The sequence below is a fragment of the Camarhynchus parvulus genome, chromosome 13 (assembly GCF_901933205.1).
Source record: "Camarhynchus parvulus chromosome 13, STF_HiC, whole genome shotgun sequence".
Taxonomy (NCBI): domain Eukaryota; kingdom Metazoa; phylum Chordata; class Aves; order Passeriformes; family Thraupidae; genus Camarhynchus; species Camarhynchus parvulus.
Genome location: NC_044583.1, coordinates 1339414 through 1352496, shown reverse-complemented (window position 1 = coordinate 1352496; position 13083 = coordinate 1339414). Strand labels below are relative to the sequence as shown.

General features: G+C 52.2%; 1 long non-coding RNA gene and 1 other non-coding gene across 2 annotated transcripts; both read right to left on the bottom strand.

The window, feature by feature from the left end:
• Positions 1-1700: 1700 nt before the first annotated feature.
• Positions 1701-3287, bottom strand: LOC115908661. Its single transcript, XR_004061127.1, has 3 exons — positions 3087-3287; positions 2577-2775; positions 1701-1998 (listed from the first exon to the last, which is right to left on the bottom strand). It is a non-coding gene; the product is annotated as an uncharacterized LOC115908661 (long non-coding RNA).
• LOC115908895 lies at positions 2154-2356 on the bottom strand. The gene has a single exon (XR_004061129.1). It is a non-coding gene; the product is annotated as a small nucleolar RNA SNORA74 (small nucleolar RNA).
• Positions 3288-13083: the final 9796 nt, after the last annotated feature.

The following is a 13083-nucleotide window of genomic DNA, read 5'->3' as shown; positions in this document are numbered from 1 at the left end:
AAAAATGGAAGTGGTACAATATACGTGTTGAAATAATATGGAAATGCTCAGAGAACAATCACAAGAAATCCAGCTCTTAACAAGCTCAAGGTAAAAAAACAATGAAGTGCTCAAAAACAAGCCCATAAATCTCAGTTAACAATCTTCCTGTGCTGTGATGCTGCAGAGCAGTAAAAGCAGAGCAAATGTAAAGCAATCCAGCCGCTTTTGCCTAGCAGAAGTCATATATAGATTGCAAATGTATGGTTGTCCTAAACAGAACCATAAATCACGTTGTCATTTCCCAAGAACGAATGCAGGTCTTGCTCCATTTCCTGGCTTTATTTCACTGCCAGTCTTGGACCTCATGGGTTCTCTCCCAATTCCCTTTGCTGTCCTGCACTCGGGGCAGCAGAGCAGGTCCAAGGTGACTCATTCTGACCTTTACTGATCAGCTGTGTGCTGCAGAAGGAGCTGCACGGTGCTCACTGTCCCCTTCCTGCAGAGGGGACACCCTGAGCTCCAGATCCCGTGCTTGTGCTGACCACTGGAGAACCTTCAGGACATCCATATTTCTTATTTCCCAGTTGTGCACAAAGCTGGAAGCTGGACATGCCCCAGAACCCAGACCACACCCCATGAGCCCCAGTGTGGGCAGCAGGGCAGGGGGGATTCTGTCCCTGTGCTCAGGTGATTTCCCACGTGCAGAGCTGCCCCAGCCCTGGCCCAGCACAGGCAGGAGCTGGAGCTGCTGCAGCCAGGCCAGAGGAGGCTCCAGGATGAGCAGAGGGATGGAGCAGCTCTGCTGGCAGGAAAGGCTGGCACAGCTGCCATTGTTCACCTGCACAGGAGAAGCTTTGGGGGGAGCTCAGGGTGGCCTTGCAGGGCCTGAAGGAGCCCCAGGAAAGCTGGAGAGAGACAATTGCCAAGGGATGGAGGGACAGGACACAGGGAATGGCTCCCACTGCCAGGGGGCAGGGATGGATGGGATATTGGGAAGAGCCCATATTCCCCATTTTTTGCCACTTTTGGGAGTACCTGCTCCAGCAGCAGAGCCCCCTGACACAGTGAGTGTTCCTTGGCTGCCAGCAGGCAGGACCCCTCACTGGAAGGGCAGCAGGTGCCCAGTTCTGGGAAAGAGGAAAATTGCTGGGCACAACATAAATCCACAACGAAACCCCTGATTAGTTTTGCAGGTAGGATTTGTTTCTACAGAAACAATAAAACTCAGGCTTCAACCAGGAAAAACCTTTATTCCCCAGTGGTTAGTATTTTAATAAGTATTCCCATGTGCAGTACAAAAACTTCCCATGTGCATTCAAAGCTCTGGATATTCAGCTGGCAGAAGGGCTCATGGCTAAACTAACAGTGTCAGGGACATTTAAGGAGTCCGGATGATTTCACAAACCCAGGGTTTCCTAGAAGACTGCAAAGAATCCAAAGCGACCCAACTCTCATCTGGAGAGCAAAACACTCCTTTTGTTCCAACTTTTGCATTTAAATACCATTTTTGTCTGAAGCCCTGTCGGTCATCTTGCTCCTCCCCACCAGTTCTGGTGTTATTTTACATATTCATCAGCCTTTTCCAACCTTCCTTTGTGGGCTCACTTGCCCCCAGGCCTAGGGATGAGAGCTGGTGCCTCACTACAACCTCTCCAGTCTCTGTTCGGAAATCCTGCTGCACCCAACATCCTTGTAAGATAATGAAAAGCAAACTGAGCAAGCTTAAATACAAATACGTTTAATTGAGGTCATGTAAAAATGTATTTCCAACAAGCAATGAGAGGAGATTAACAATAAATTGTACACATAGTTCTTGTTATACCTTGCCCCAAACCACCTTTGATGTTTTCATTTCCTACATCCACATTCTGAAAACAAATTCTCCAGCCGCCCTGTTTAAACTACGGGTTCCAGGTTTCCATCTTCACCTTTTAAACAAGGATCTTCAAAGCAGCATCGACAGCTTTACTTCTGACCGCTCCTGCTGCTCCAGGAAGCCCCACACCAACAGTTTACCTGTAATAAAAAACCCAAAATAAAAACCCAATAAAGAAAGTTGAAAAGAGGACTTCTATTGAACCCTTAGCACTAACCAGTTAATAACTGACATTCATTTTTATATAAAAGATGCACATTAAAATATCTGCAACAGAATTTTCAATTTTCTGTGTGTTGTCTGCATCCAATCTAGGCTCTAACTCCACGGGCAGGAGTTACTCCACTCTCAGGCATGCAGAGTGCTGCCAAAACCTGGCACCACTGAGCACCAGGACGGCCTCGCTGGTGCCAGGAAAGCTCAGCAGCACCTTTCTCTCCCAGCAGCATAACACTGGCACAGGCACTGAGCAGCCGCGGGCAGCTGACTACTGCTGGGAGGAAAAAACCCCAAAACTGGGGGGTTTACAGGGCAGAAAAAAGGTGGAGGCACTTTTCTGATGATGCCTACTCTCACCAAGGCTTCATCCAGCAAGAGGAATAGATAAGCTAAACTTATTTCTGAATAAACCACGTTATTTCCACCCTGAGGACCTGAGGCTAGCACAGGAGCCAGCAGAGGCCTTTTAGTTAATTCTAAAACAGCAAAACATTTTTACCCATTTCCCCTCGCTGGCTCACGGTCACACCTCACCCACGTGGCTCCAGTGCCCTCCCGGAGAGCCTCCCCGGCTGTCCCAGCACAGCACAGCTCGGGTTCCACACACGACGGGGCCGGGCCACCTCAGGGCTGCTCCTTCGGGCGGCTCCAGGCCACCCCCAGCTGCGGGTCACCGCGATCGGTCATCGGCTGAAGGCCTAAGGAGAGGACAGCAGAAACATCGCATATAAGCCATTAGTTCCATCTGTATTCACAAAGCTCAACAGCAGCGGCCTGGCTTGTGGTCGAGGACAAAAGCCAGCACACCGAGCGAAAGGCTGAGGAATTAATGCTGAACTGCACAGCCGAGCAACACCCCCAGTCCCGGGCACCGCGGGCTGCAGCGCTCGCCGGCAGGCAGGAACAGCTAAGTAAGAGAAAGTGAATATTTCAGGTGGCGCCTTCCTTCCCCAGAGCCCCGGTCTCCAGTCCCGCTGCCGCCGCCACCCGTGCCCTGTACCCCCCATACCTCATGGCGGCGGCGGTGGCCCCTCATGGCGGTGAGTCAGGCCCGCCAGAGCCGCTCCTTGCCCTCATGGAATGAGCTCGGTTCACCAGAGCCGCTCCTTGCCCTCATGGCGGCGAGCTGAAGCAGCCCTGCCCACCAGAGCCTCTCCGTTCCCTCACGGCGGCGGGGCACAAAAGGAGCGCTTTCTTCCGCGCTGCCGAGGTGATTCCACAGGCACCGCCCCGCTCGCTTCGGCCGCGCCTCCCGGGGCGGGGAAAAACCCTCGATAATCAGTCACAGGGAGGGACTCTAAAGATTGTCTCGTCCCACTCCCTGCCATGTGCAGGGACACCTTCCGCTATCCCAGGTTGCTCCAATCCCCGTCCGACCTGGCCTTGGACACTGACAGAGCCAGAGCAGGAGACACGATGTGTGGAGCTGGGAGAACTGAACTCAAGCACCAGCTCATGGGAAGCAGAGGGCTGGTGGTCTGCCTCTGCTTGCCCCTTATGTGTCCCACTTCGAGCACAGGAGGTAGAAGTATCAGCTCAGAAACAGCTGCCGGCAACAAAAATCCAGCCTTGAAATAAGCAGAGAAAAAGTTGTGGTGCTACCAAGTGCCTTGCTGGGAGAAGCACAATTCCACACCTTCCCTGGCCTCCACTGGATGCCTTAACATCAGCCCAGTGCTCTGTGTATCCATGTCCGGGCACAGCAGTGTAACTGTGACCTCCCTCACTGGGGATCCATTCAAAGGAAGTTTTTCTCTGTGCTTTGTGCTCCAGTGAGACACTTCAAGGCCTTTCCAGAAAGCTTGGTATCCCTCCCCCATGCTCCTCATGTGCTTCTGCTCTCAGAGCTCAGCAATGAACTCAGCTGGAGCTGTGCCTTGCCTCAGGCAATCATCCACTCCAGCTCTGTCTTCTTCAAATGTTTCGTGGTCTATTTTCAGCCCAAGGCAGGCAGCTATTCTTCCTGGATGCGGGGTGCTCCTCCCCAGCTCAGCCTGATCCTGCCTTGTCCTGGGAAGCTCTGGGCTCGTTGTGCCCAGGACAGGGCCGTGTGCAGGGAGAGAGGCTGGTGCTGAACAGAAGGAGCTCGGTGCTTCCCCTGTCAGTGATGAACCTGGTGAGGAACAGGTTTCCCAGCTATGCCCAGTGCAGCACAGCAAAACCTGTCTGGGGGAGAGACAGGTAAGAGCAGACACAGAGCACTTCATGCTCTTGTTCCTGGGGGTCTCACTGCCCATGGCCAAGGGCAAGTGCCCACACAGGGATGGATGATGACTCTGCCAAGACCCTTAGCCACGGCTTCAGTTTGGAACTGTTTAATTCATTAGCACAGCATGGGGCCCAAATTAATGTCCTTTGTCTCTTTTAATAAGACATTTTCAGCAGGATTGGGGAGATACTTCAAAAGCTTCCTGAATGCCTAATACCAGAACTCAGCAACTCTCAGTGCCAGGACCAGTCTCTCACTTCCCAGTATGGATTCCCTCTGTGTGCACAGCTTTTCCTCTGCTTGCCGGCCTTGGAGGGGGGCTCAAACAAAGGCCTGCACATCATTTGTGAACTTTGGGTGAAAAGCATCAAAACAGATGAAACACAGCAGCTCTGCCACAGGGGTGAAGCCCTTTTCTGTCACAGGAATGTGCTCTCTGCATTAGTTGCAGCCAGTCCCTGTTGTTCATCTTGGCTTGCTGACCACTAAACACAGCCTCCTTTTCTCCTGCAAGTGTTGTGGCAGGGCCTGAAAGGACTGAGATGCTTTGTTCCAAGCCAGATTAGAGATATGAGTTATTACAAAACAAAAGCCCAGCATGCCTCCAGGAGAGTTCCTCTAGTCTAGACACAGCCTCCCCTGAGCTCCCTGCATCCCAGCACAGCCCTGCAGCTTGTGTTCAAAGCAACTCAACAGGCTCCAGAAGCCTGGGTAACCTCTGTCGAGTGAATGTTCAGTTACAGCATAAAGGAGGAATCACATCTGAGTGATTTTGCTCCCATAAATTAGCAGGATGGGTTAAACCAGGACATGAGCACTGTCTGCTGGCACAGTGCATCCACTCAAGAGATCTGCACTGGCATGGAGCTGTAGTGCTTCAAAAGACGTGTGCTCCAAGCCTGGGGTGGGACATCCCCCATGTAGCTGATGCCTGCAGCTTCTGTGGCAGCAAGAGAGATCCTTTACTGTCACCTCAGCCCTGAACACACCCATGCCCAGGGCTCACTGCCTGCCCCACGTCACTGCTCACCTCCAGCTCTGGCACTGCAGGGTTCATACTGTGATCCTTCTGTACCAATCAGATTTTGGCTCAATGCCATTTGGCCACACTGTCAGTCACTGGAGAAAAAGACAGAGTAGAACCGTGAGAAGAGGAAGAAAATTCAGTAAACCTATGGAAGAAAAGATTTGTGGATGTACATTGTCATTTACCATCATGGTCACCTCCAGCCCCACAGCCAAGCACGTTCAGGCTCTGGTGAGAAGAACTTTTATCCCCCTGGTGTCTGTCATGGCTGGGGACCGTGATGATGACACCTTGTGGGTTTTTGGTTCTTGCACTGACCTATGAGTGACACCAGGCTCGCTCGGCTCCCACACAGCAGAGCTGGCAGGGCAGCCTTGGCCTCAATGGTGCCTTTTCCTCTTTGAGGTGCTGCACCCAGGTCAGGGATACCTCACCCATGAGCACAGACTGGGAGAAGAGCTCATTGACCATCAGAGAAGGACTTTGAGGATATCATGGATGAAAAGCTGGACATGAGCCAACAATGTGCACCAACAATGTGGGTGCAGCCCAGAAACACCCCTGTGCTGGGCTGCACCCACAGATGAGTGGGCAGCAGGTGAGGGGGGGATGGTCCCCCTCTACTGTGCCCTTGTGAGATCCCCCTGCAGAGCTGCTCCAGCATCAGAAGAATATGGAGCTGTTGGAGCAAGTCCAGAGAGGCCACGGAGATGCTCCCAGGACTGGAGTCCCTCTGCCATGGAGCCAGGCTGGGAGAGCTGGGGGTGCTTTCCTGGACAAAAGAAGGCTCCAGGGAGAGCTCAGAGCCTCTTCCAGGGCCTAAAGGGGCTCCAGGAGAGCTGCAGAGGGACTGGGGACAAGGGATGGAGGGACAGGACACAGGGAATGGCTTCCCACTGCCAGAGGGCAGGGATGGATGGGATTTTGGGAAGGAATTGTTTCCTGGGAGGGTGGGCAGGCCCTGGCACAGGTTGCCAAGGGAAGCTGTGGCTGCCCCTGGATCCCTGGCAGTGCTCAAGGCCAGGTTGGACAGGGGTTGGAGCAGCCTCAGATAGTATAAGGTGTCCCTGCCATGGCAGGGGGAGGAATAAAATTATTTTTATGGTCTCTTCTGACCCAACCCATTCTGTAATTCCATCATCTCCTCTGACTCCACAGAGGGGCCATTTCCACTTCCCCACTGCCATCACAAGATGGCATTCCAGACCTAAAAGCTGAGCTGGCTCAGCTGATACTTGATCTTTTCCAGGCCCTGGGGTGTCCAACCCCAGAAGAAGCTGTGGATTTAACCCTGCCTGCTGAGCTCCTCTGCCCGGTCTCAGCCCTGACACTGCCTTTTAATCACATCCTTTAATGCCAGGGCTGTGCTTTAATCAGCTGCACTGAAACACTGCTGCTGTTACTCCGTAACCTCTGAGCCATCTAATTGCACTGAGTTAAGCCAGTTATAGTTTTGACAGTGAATGGCATGCCAAGCACTTTAATCTTGACCTGCAATACCTCAGGCTCTTGCAGGGCCTCCTCTGCCTCCGAGGAGACACTGCTAATCAGACCGAGCCAGGATGTAGTTTAAGACATGGACAAAGGGAGCCAAGGGCAAATCATGAGCAAAATGAATCTGACTCATTTTGTTACAAAGCACTGTTGAAGGTAGAACTGCCTTTTCTTTGCCTGAGAATGATTTGGGAGAGTAGTGAGAAGTCTTTCAATAATTTATAACTTCAAAATAATAACAAAAAAAAAGAGAAAAATCATTCTTCTTAGATAGGTTTTTTTAAAAAGAAAGCTTATTTTGAGTTAGGTGCATAAAGCACTGGTGCAGTGTGTTATCCCCTGTGTCTGCTCCCACGTGTGAGTGGGTGCTCCAGGCTTCACCCACCAGTTGCTCCCTGCAAGAAGAACCCATGATCCAACCATCTCCTTCCCTGGCCAAGGGCCTGCAGCCTCCCACCGGGGCTTGGTGCCATGTCCTGGGTGCCAGGTCTGCCAGCACAGCTCCCCGGGGGTGGCAGTGGGGCAGGATCTGCTGCTCAGCTGCCTCGGAGCCTGGGGCTGCCTGTGTCCCTCTGGGCAGCTCGGGGAAAGGCTGCTCAGGCCGTTCCCTTGCAGGCAGCTGGAGCAGCAACCTCACTTGGTCAGGAGGCAAGAGCAGTCGGGAAGGGTTACATAACCCCGATCAGCCTGCCAGAGGGGTGGTGCCCCAGCAGCAAGGGCAGTGCCACTCTGATGTGGCTGGGCAGGAGCGCGCCCTGCCTGTGGGACCCTGCAGCCCCTCTTTCCATTCCCCCCTCCACGCCCACCTGGGTCTCCTGGCCCTGTCAGAGCCTGCTGTTTTTGTTGTTCAAAATGCCCTCGGGCAGCTCGAGGAGCCCATGCAGTTCCCTCTGTTCTGGGCTGAAACTGCTGCACAGCAATTTTTTTTCTATTTCATCTCTGGCAGAGCCCTTGAGCTTTGCTCTCTTCCTCTTCCACCCTCCTCTTCTCCTTCTGAGCTTCTCCCTGGCCCAGTCTCCTTCCCCGGCATCCCCTTCTGCTCCCAGCTCCTATTTAACCCCCATCTTTTCTGTCCCCTCCTTCAGTGCTCCTACCCAGAGGACAGATCACGCACCACAAGCTGTGCTATTCATCTACCAGATCCTAAGCCACTGTCTCGGTGCGATAAATGTGATCTGCTAATCGTGTGGAGAGGATTCCCCAGGATGCAAATCCCTGCTGGGATCTGTGGCAATCCCATGGCATCAAGCACAGGGTCAAACGCACAAGGAGGAGTTGCAGCTGCCTTGCCCGAGCATGGGCACCACAATCAGCCTGCCTTAGGAATTCAGACCTGCACAAGGCCCACCAAACACACCTGTGTCCTTCCAATGCCCCACCAGGTCTCCTGGCAGCAAGGAATTTGCTTTAGTTCTGTGAGTTTTATAAAGCCTGACTCAAATCCCAGGGATTTCAGGCAGTGCTGACACGCAGAGTGGGGTGGTGTGAGCACAGCCCTGGGGTCAGGTGCTGGGGATAGATGGGTGGGCACATCAACCCAGTGTTTTAGAGCAGAGCTAACTAGGAACGGCTTATTCCATTAAGAAAAAAAGAAAACCAACAATCATTCTTAATTAGGACAGAAACCCCCAGATAGGCTTTTTTAAAGAAAATGCCTAAAAATACCATTTTTGCTTTGATTTGAAAACTATTTTTTGCTCTTCAGACTGTAAGATAAAACACATTTGAATTGATGATGCATTTCACAGCAAAAATACATCCCTTTTCATCTTGAAAATGCTGAAATGAGTTGTTACAAAATTTTCAACGTTTACCCCCTTTCTTAAAAAACAAAATTTTAATTTAGATGAAATGTCTTTTTTTTTTCCCTAATGGAAACTCTTGATTACATTTTTACCCAACAGCTCTAATTAGAATTAACAATTACAGCTGATTCTTGGTGGGGTGATAAACAGCTGGACTGCACAGCCCTCTCCACTCTGGGACTTCCAAACAAGCCCCAGCCCTCGTAGTTTAGCCTTCTGCAACATTTTAGACTTGTCTAGTCCCTGGAATTTATTTTTCTTTCTTTTTTTCCCACCCTTTCTCCTCTGAGGGTTAGTTTTTACCAGTGCAGCATCTCTAACAGTCAGGGAACTTCACAGTGAGTTGAGATCGCATTGATTTCTCAAGGAAGAAGCCGCATACTAATTTTTCCTATTTTCCTCCCTTGAGGAACACAGGTAACAGCTCCAGGAAGGCAGCTGGGTTTGTAGATATTATGTTCACCCACTGGCTGGCAGGGAATTGTGAGGTCTGTGGGACCATCATGGGACATGAGGAGACTTTGGCTAGTCTGGTGCAAGGCTGGGAAAGAATGTGGGATTAAAGCAGAACAGGTTAAACCTGAGAGAAGCATCAGGTGAAGATCAGGGGATGGATCAGTCCATGCTATGCTGCCAGAGCTTCCCCCTCCCTCCAGGATGATCCTCACAATCCAGCTCTGTGGGGCAAGGAAAGGAACACTGGAGCAGTTTGACTAGAGAGGAAGGGACTGTGGTGGAGGGGAAGGGAAGATGTCAGTCTGCTCTTAAATCTCCAAACCCTCTCTTCCAGGCACCCAGGCAAGTTTGTTCAGCCTTTGCAGGCAACCTTCAGAGATCCAAGAGGCACTGGGGCATCCTCCTTCAGGTGACTGGTGTCCCCAGTGCCACTGTGACTCCAGTGCTTTTCACGGCTGCTCATCCCTGGGCTGGCTCCACTCTGTTAATGGCTGATCTTCTCTCCCTGGAAACAAGCCCATGGCCTTTGCCTGTCCCACCTCACCCCTCCCACTCCTCTGCCAAACAATTATTACCTTCTTGGGCAAACCTGAGATAGTATTAAATGAGAGGGAGGTTTTCATACACAAATGTCCCTGTGATTAATGGATTAAGAGATTCTGTGCAAATTAAAGCCTTTCTTCATACTTTGCACATCCAGCTCTTCAGCTGTTGCTCTTTCCCTTCTAGTCTTTTACAGAGACGCTGTGGGCCTTGCTTGCCCCATCCCTTTTGCTGCAGTTTTCTCCCCACAGTGACCCAGGGATTTTCCCCAAATCCTTCAGCCCACTGAGTCCTGGGCAGCCCCTGCTGCTCCTGAACCAGCACTGTGGAGAGGAGGATGCTGTGAGCACAGCTTGTTTATACACAGAACCAGCCCAAGAGAGGGACTGTAAATGCCTCTTTATTTCCATATTTATCATTGCAGCTCAGATGGATGAGGAACTCAATGGAAAGTTTAGATGAAACAGAGAAGAAATGAAAAACTGTTGGCAAGCGGCGGCTCAGCTGAGACTGGCAGCCTCAAGGGCTTCCAGAAGGAAAAAGGCTTTCAATTCCTGCACTGCTGCTCCATAACAACCCAATTCCCCTGCCAGGCCAGGAGGAGTGGGGCAGCTGGGGAGCCTTGCCCTCCTGTGATCCCACCCCAGGGAGATGGACCTGAGACCCCAAAGCAGCACCTTTGGCCTTGCTGATGTTTGACAGGGCTGATTTCTTCCCAGAGCAGCAGCAGAGTGTGGGTGTGGAGGCTCCGTAAGGATCTCCAGGTGATGGGCACTGTGGTCACCCATGCCATGGTGGAAAGGAGCCACAAAGGCTTTGCTGGACACCTTTGGAACATCCAGTGCTGGGTGCTGGTGCTGGATGATGATTTAAAGCCCATTTGTGCAGGTAATAATGGCTCATAACCATCCCCTCTCCTTTAGTGGTGTGACACTGCTGAGATGGGCTGTCTTGTGTTTCCACCTTAGGAGAGGTGTTTTATTAATTGTCCCTGCCCCTGCTCCTGAGCCCGTGTGTGCTGTGATGTGGACGTGCTTCAAATGCAGTGACGAGGAGGTGGCAGCTGGGATGTGGCTCCTGGAGGAGGCAGCCAGAGAGGCAGGGATGGTGCTGCCCATGGCTGTCCGGTGATCTGTAACCTTCAGCCCTGGGAGGGACTGACTGTCCCAGGCCAAGGGAGTCTGACTGTGCTAGGGGATAGCCAGGACTGTGTGTCTGTGACCAGGCTCTGTTCCATGGGGAGGAGGCAGGGGACTGAACTGTCCCCTTGCTGCCTGCATGGCCCTCTGTGCGGGCCAATTTTTCCCCCAAATCCCTGCTTGAGCACCCATAAGGACCCTGCCCAGACCATCTGGCATGATGGCTTCTAGAAAAGCATCCTTAGGGTCGCTGGCCCTGCCTGGTCACAGCTGAGCTGGTGGCACTGAAAACTTGAATTTCCCTTCACACCCCTCTTGTACCTGCAGGTCCTTGTGCACTCACCTCGGGCTTTATTCTCCTCCCTGCTTTCCCCTCATTTGTGCCCGGCTCCGGAGGAGAGCACTGGGAATTGATCACTGTGTCGGCTTCGCTAATTTAATCCAAAGCCGGTACCAGGTGGGAGCGAGCGAGGGCAGCCCGGGGGGCCCTGCGTGCGGCGAAGCCCCGGGCGGTGCCGACCGGCGCCGTTAATAACCGGGGCTGAAAGGCGGCAGCCCGCCGGCATCGCCGCTCTCACCCAGGCACAGCTGCAGCTCCCACGGGGACACAGCTGTCCTGGGGACACGGCACAGGGACGGTCAGGGGCTGTCACCCGGCGGGAGCTGAGCCCTTAGTGCCAGGACAGAGCTGTCCTGGGGACGCGCACAGGGACCGTCAGGGGCTGTCACCCGGCGGGCGCTGAGCCCTTAGTGCCAGGACAGAGCTGTCCTGGGGACACGGCACAGGGACCGTCAGGGGCTGTCACCCGGCCGGCGCTGACCCCGAGCTGTGCCAGGCTGCATGGGCAGCAGCTCACCCGTGAACCGCGAGCTGCACCCCCGCGGCACAGCCCTTCTAGAGCAGGGATGGCCCCTGGGCTCATCGCATCCCACTTATGGCTCCAGAGCCTCCGAGGGACTGATGGCTAAAGCCTTTGGATGAGTCTCTTTTTTTGGCAGTGAATGAAATAGGATTTGTGCTGGTGGTGATAAGAGACTACAAGATGGACCTATCTGATCCTCTCAGCAATTCAGAGAGGCTGATGCTGACATGGCAGAACAGGTCCTGCAATAGTCTTCATGTCCCAGCACAAAAAATGGGTGAGAAAAAGCATTTTTAAAAGTGACTGGGGAAACTCTGCAGCTGTGATGCTATCCTATCTCAAGCCTAGGGTTCCCCGCTGGCCTCTTTGGAGTCACAAGTACTTCAAAAATGCTCTGCTCTGAACTCAGGCTGGGTCATGACTCATGTCTTGGGCTGTAAAAATGCATTTCATTGTGTCAGCAGGAAAGTGGCTGTGGGCAGTGCTCTAGCAGCGGTGAGGCTGGCTGGGGCAGGCTGTTCAACAATTACACCCACTGGAGCCCAAATTCCATCTCATATTTTGCTACAGCACGCAAAAAAGGTTCAGGGGAAGGAAGGGCTGGAGGGCAAAAGTGTTTCACTTAAAAATCCTGGTAGAACTATGCAGTGGCTTGTCTGGCCACAAATCCATCTATTTTGGTGCAAGTGCAAAGCCTGGACCTGCCACCTGGAAATGTGACCTCAAGAGTTTCCTGCAGCCTGTGAAGTTTGCTTTGTACTCAGGACAGACACCTCTCATGCTCATCCTCACATCCTTCCAGAAGGAAAAGGGCAACTGAACCCTCTGGATGTCTCTGCCTTGCTGTGGGTCTTGTCTCTGGGTCTTCCCCCAACCAAAACTACTTGCAGGTACTTTTAGTATGAAAATATCACCAAAAACTAAGTTACCTGTCAAGGGCAGCACTGCGAGGCTTCACAGCATTGGCACCTTGTGACTTAATTTTGCTTGTGGACTTGAATGTCCAATTACGTGTCTGGGAGTGTTTAGCTGTGGTGACCAAATTTGGGACACATTGCCACAACTGAGCTACTGGAGAAGCCAAACAGCCTTGAGAGGAGAGGAGCCTGGTGACTCCAGACGAGCATATGGCAATCCTGGGAACAAACCCACACACCTTTTCCTGAAGAAAATCTGGATTCCTTAAAGGAAGGGGTTTAATCAGGAAGGATCAACTCCATGAAGAAAATCTGGATTCCTTAAAGGAAGGAGTTTAACCAGGAGGGATCAATTCCAGGAAGAAAACCTGGATTGCTTAAAGGAAGGGGTTTAACCAGAAGGGACCAATTCCATGAAGAAAATCTGGATGCCTTAAAGGAGGGGTTTAACCAGGAGGGATCAATTCCACAAAGAGCAATTGCCCTGTTCCACTGCTGTCCAGGACAGACTGATGCTGTGGGAGTGGGACAGGGGCTCAGTGCCTGTTAAAGC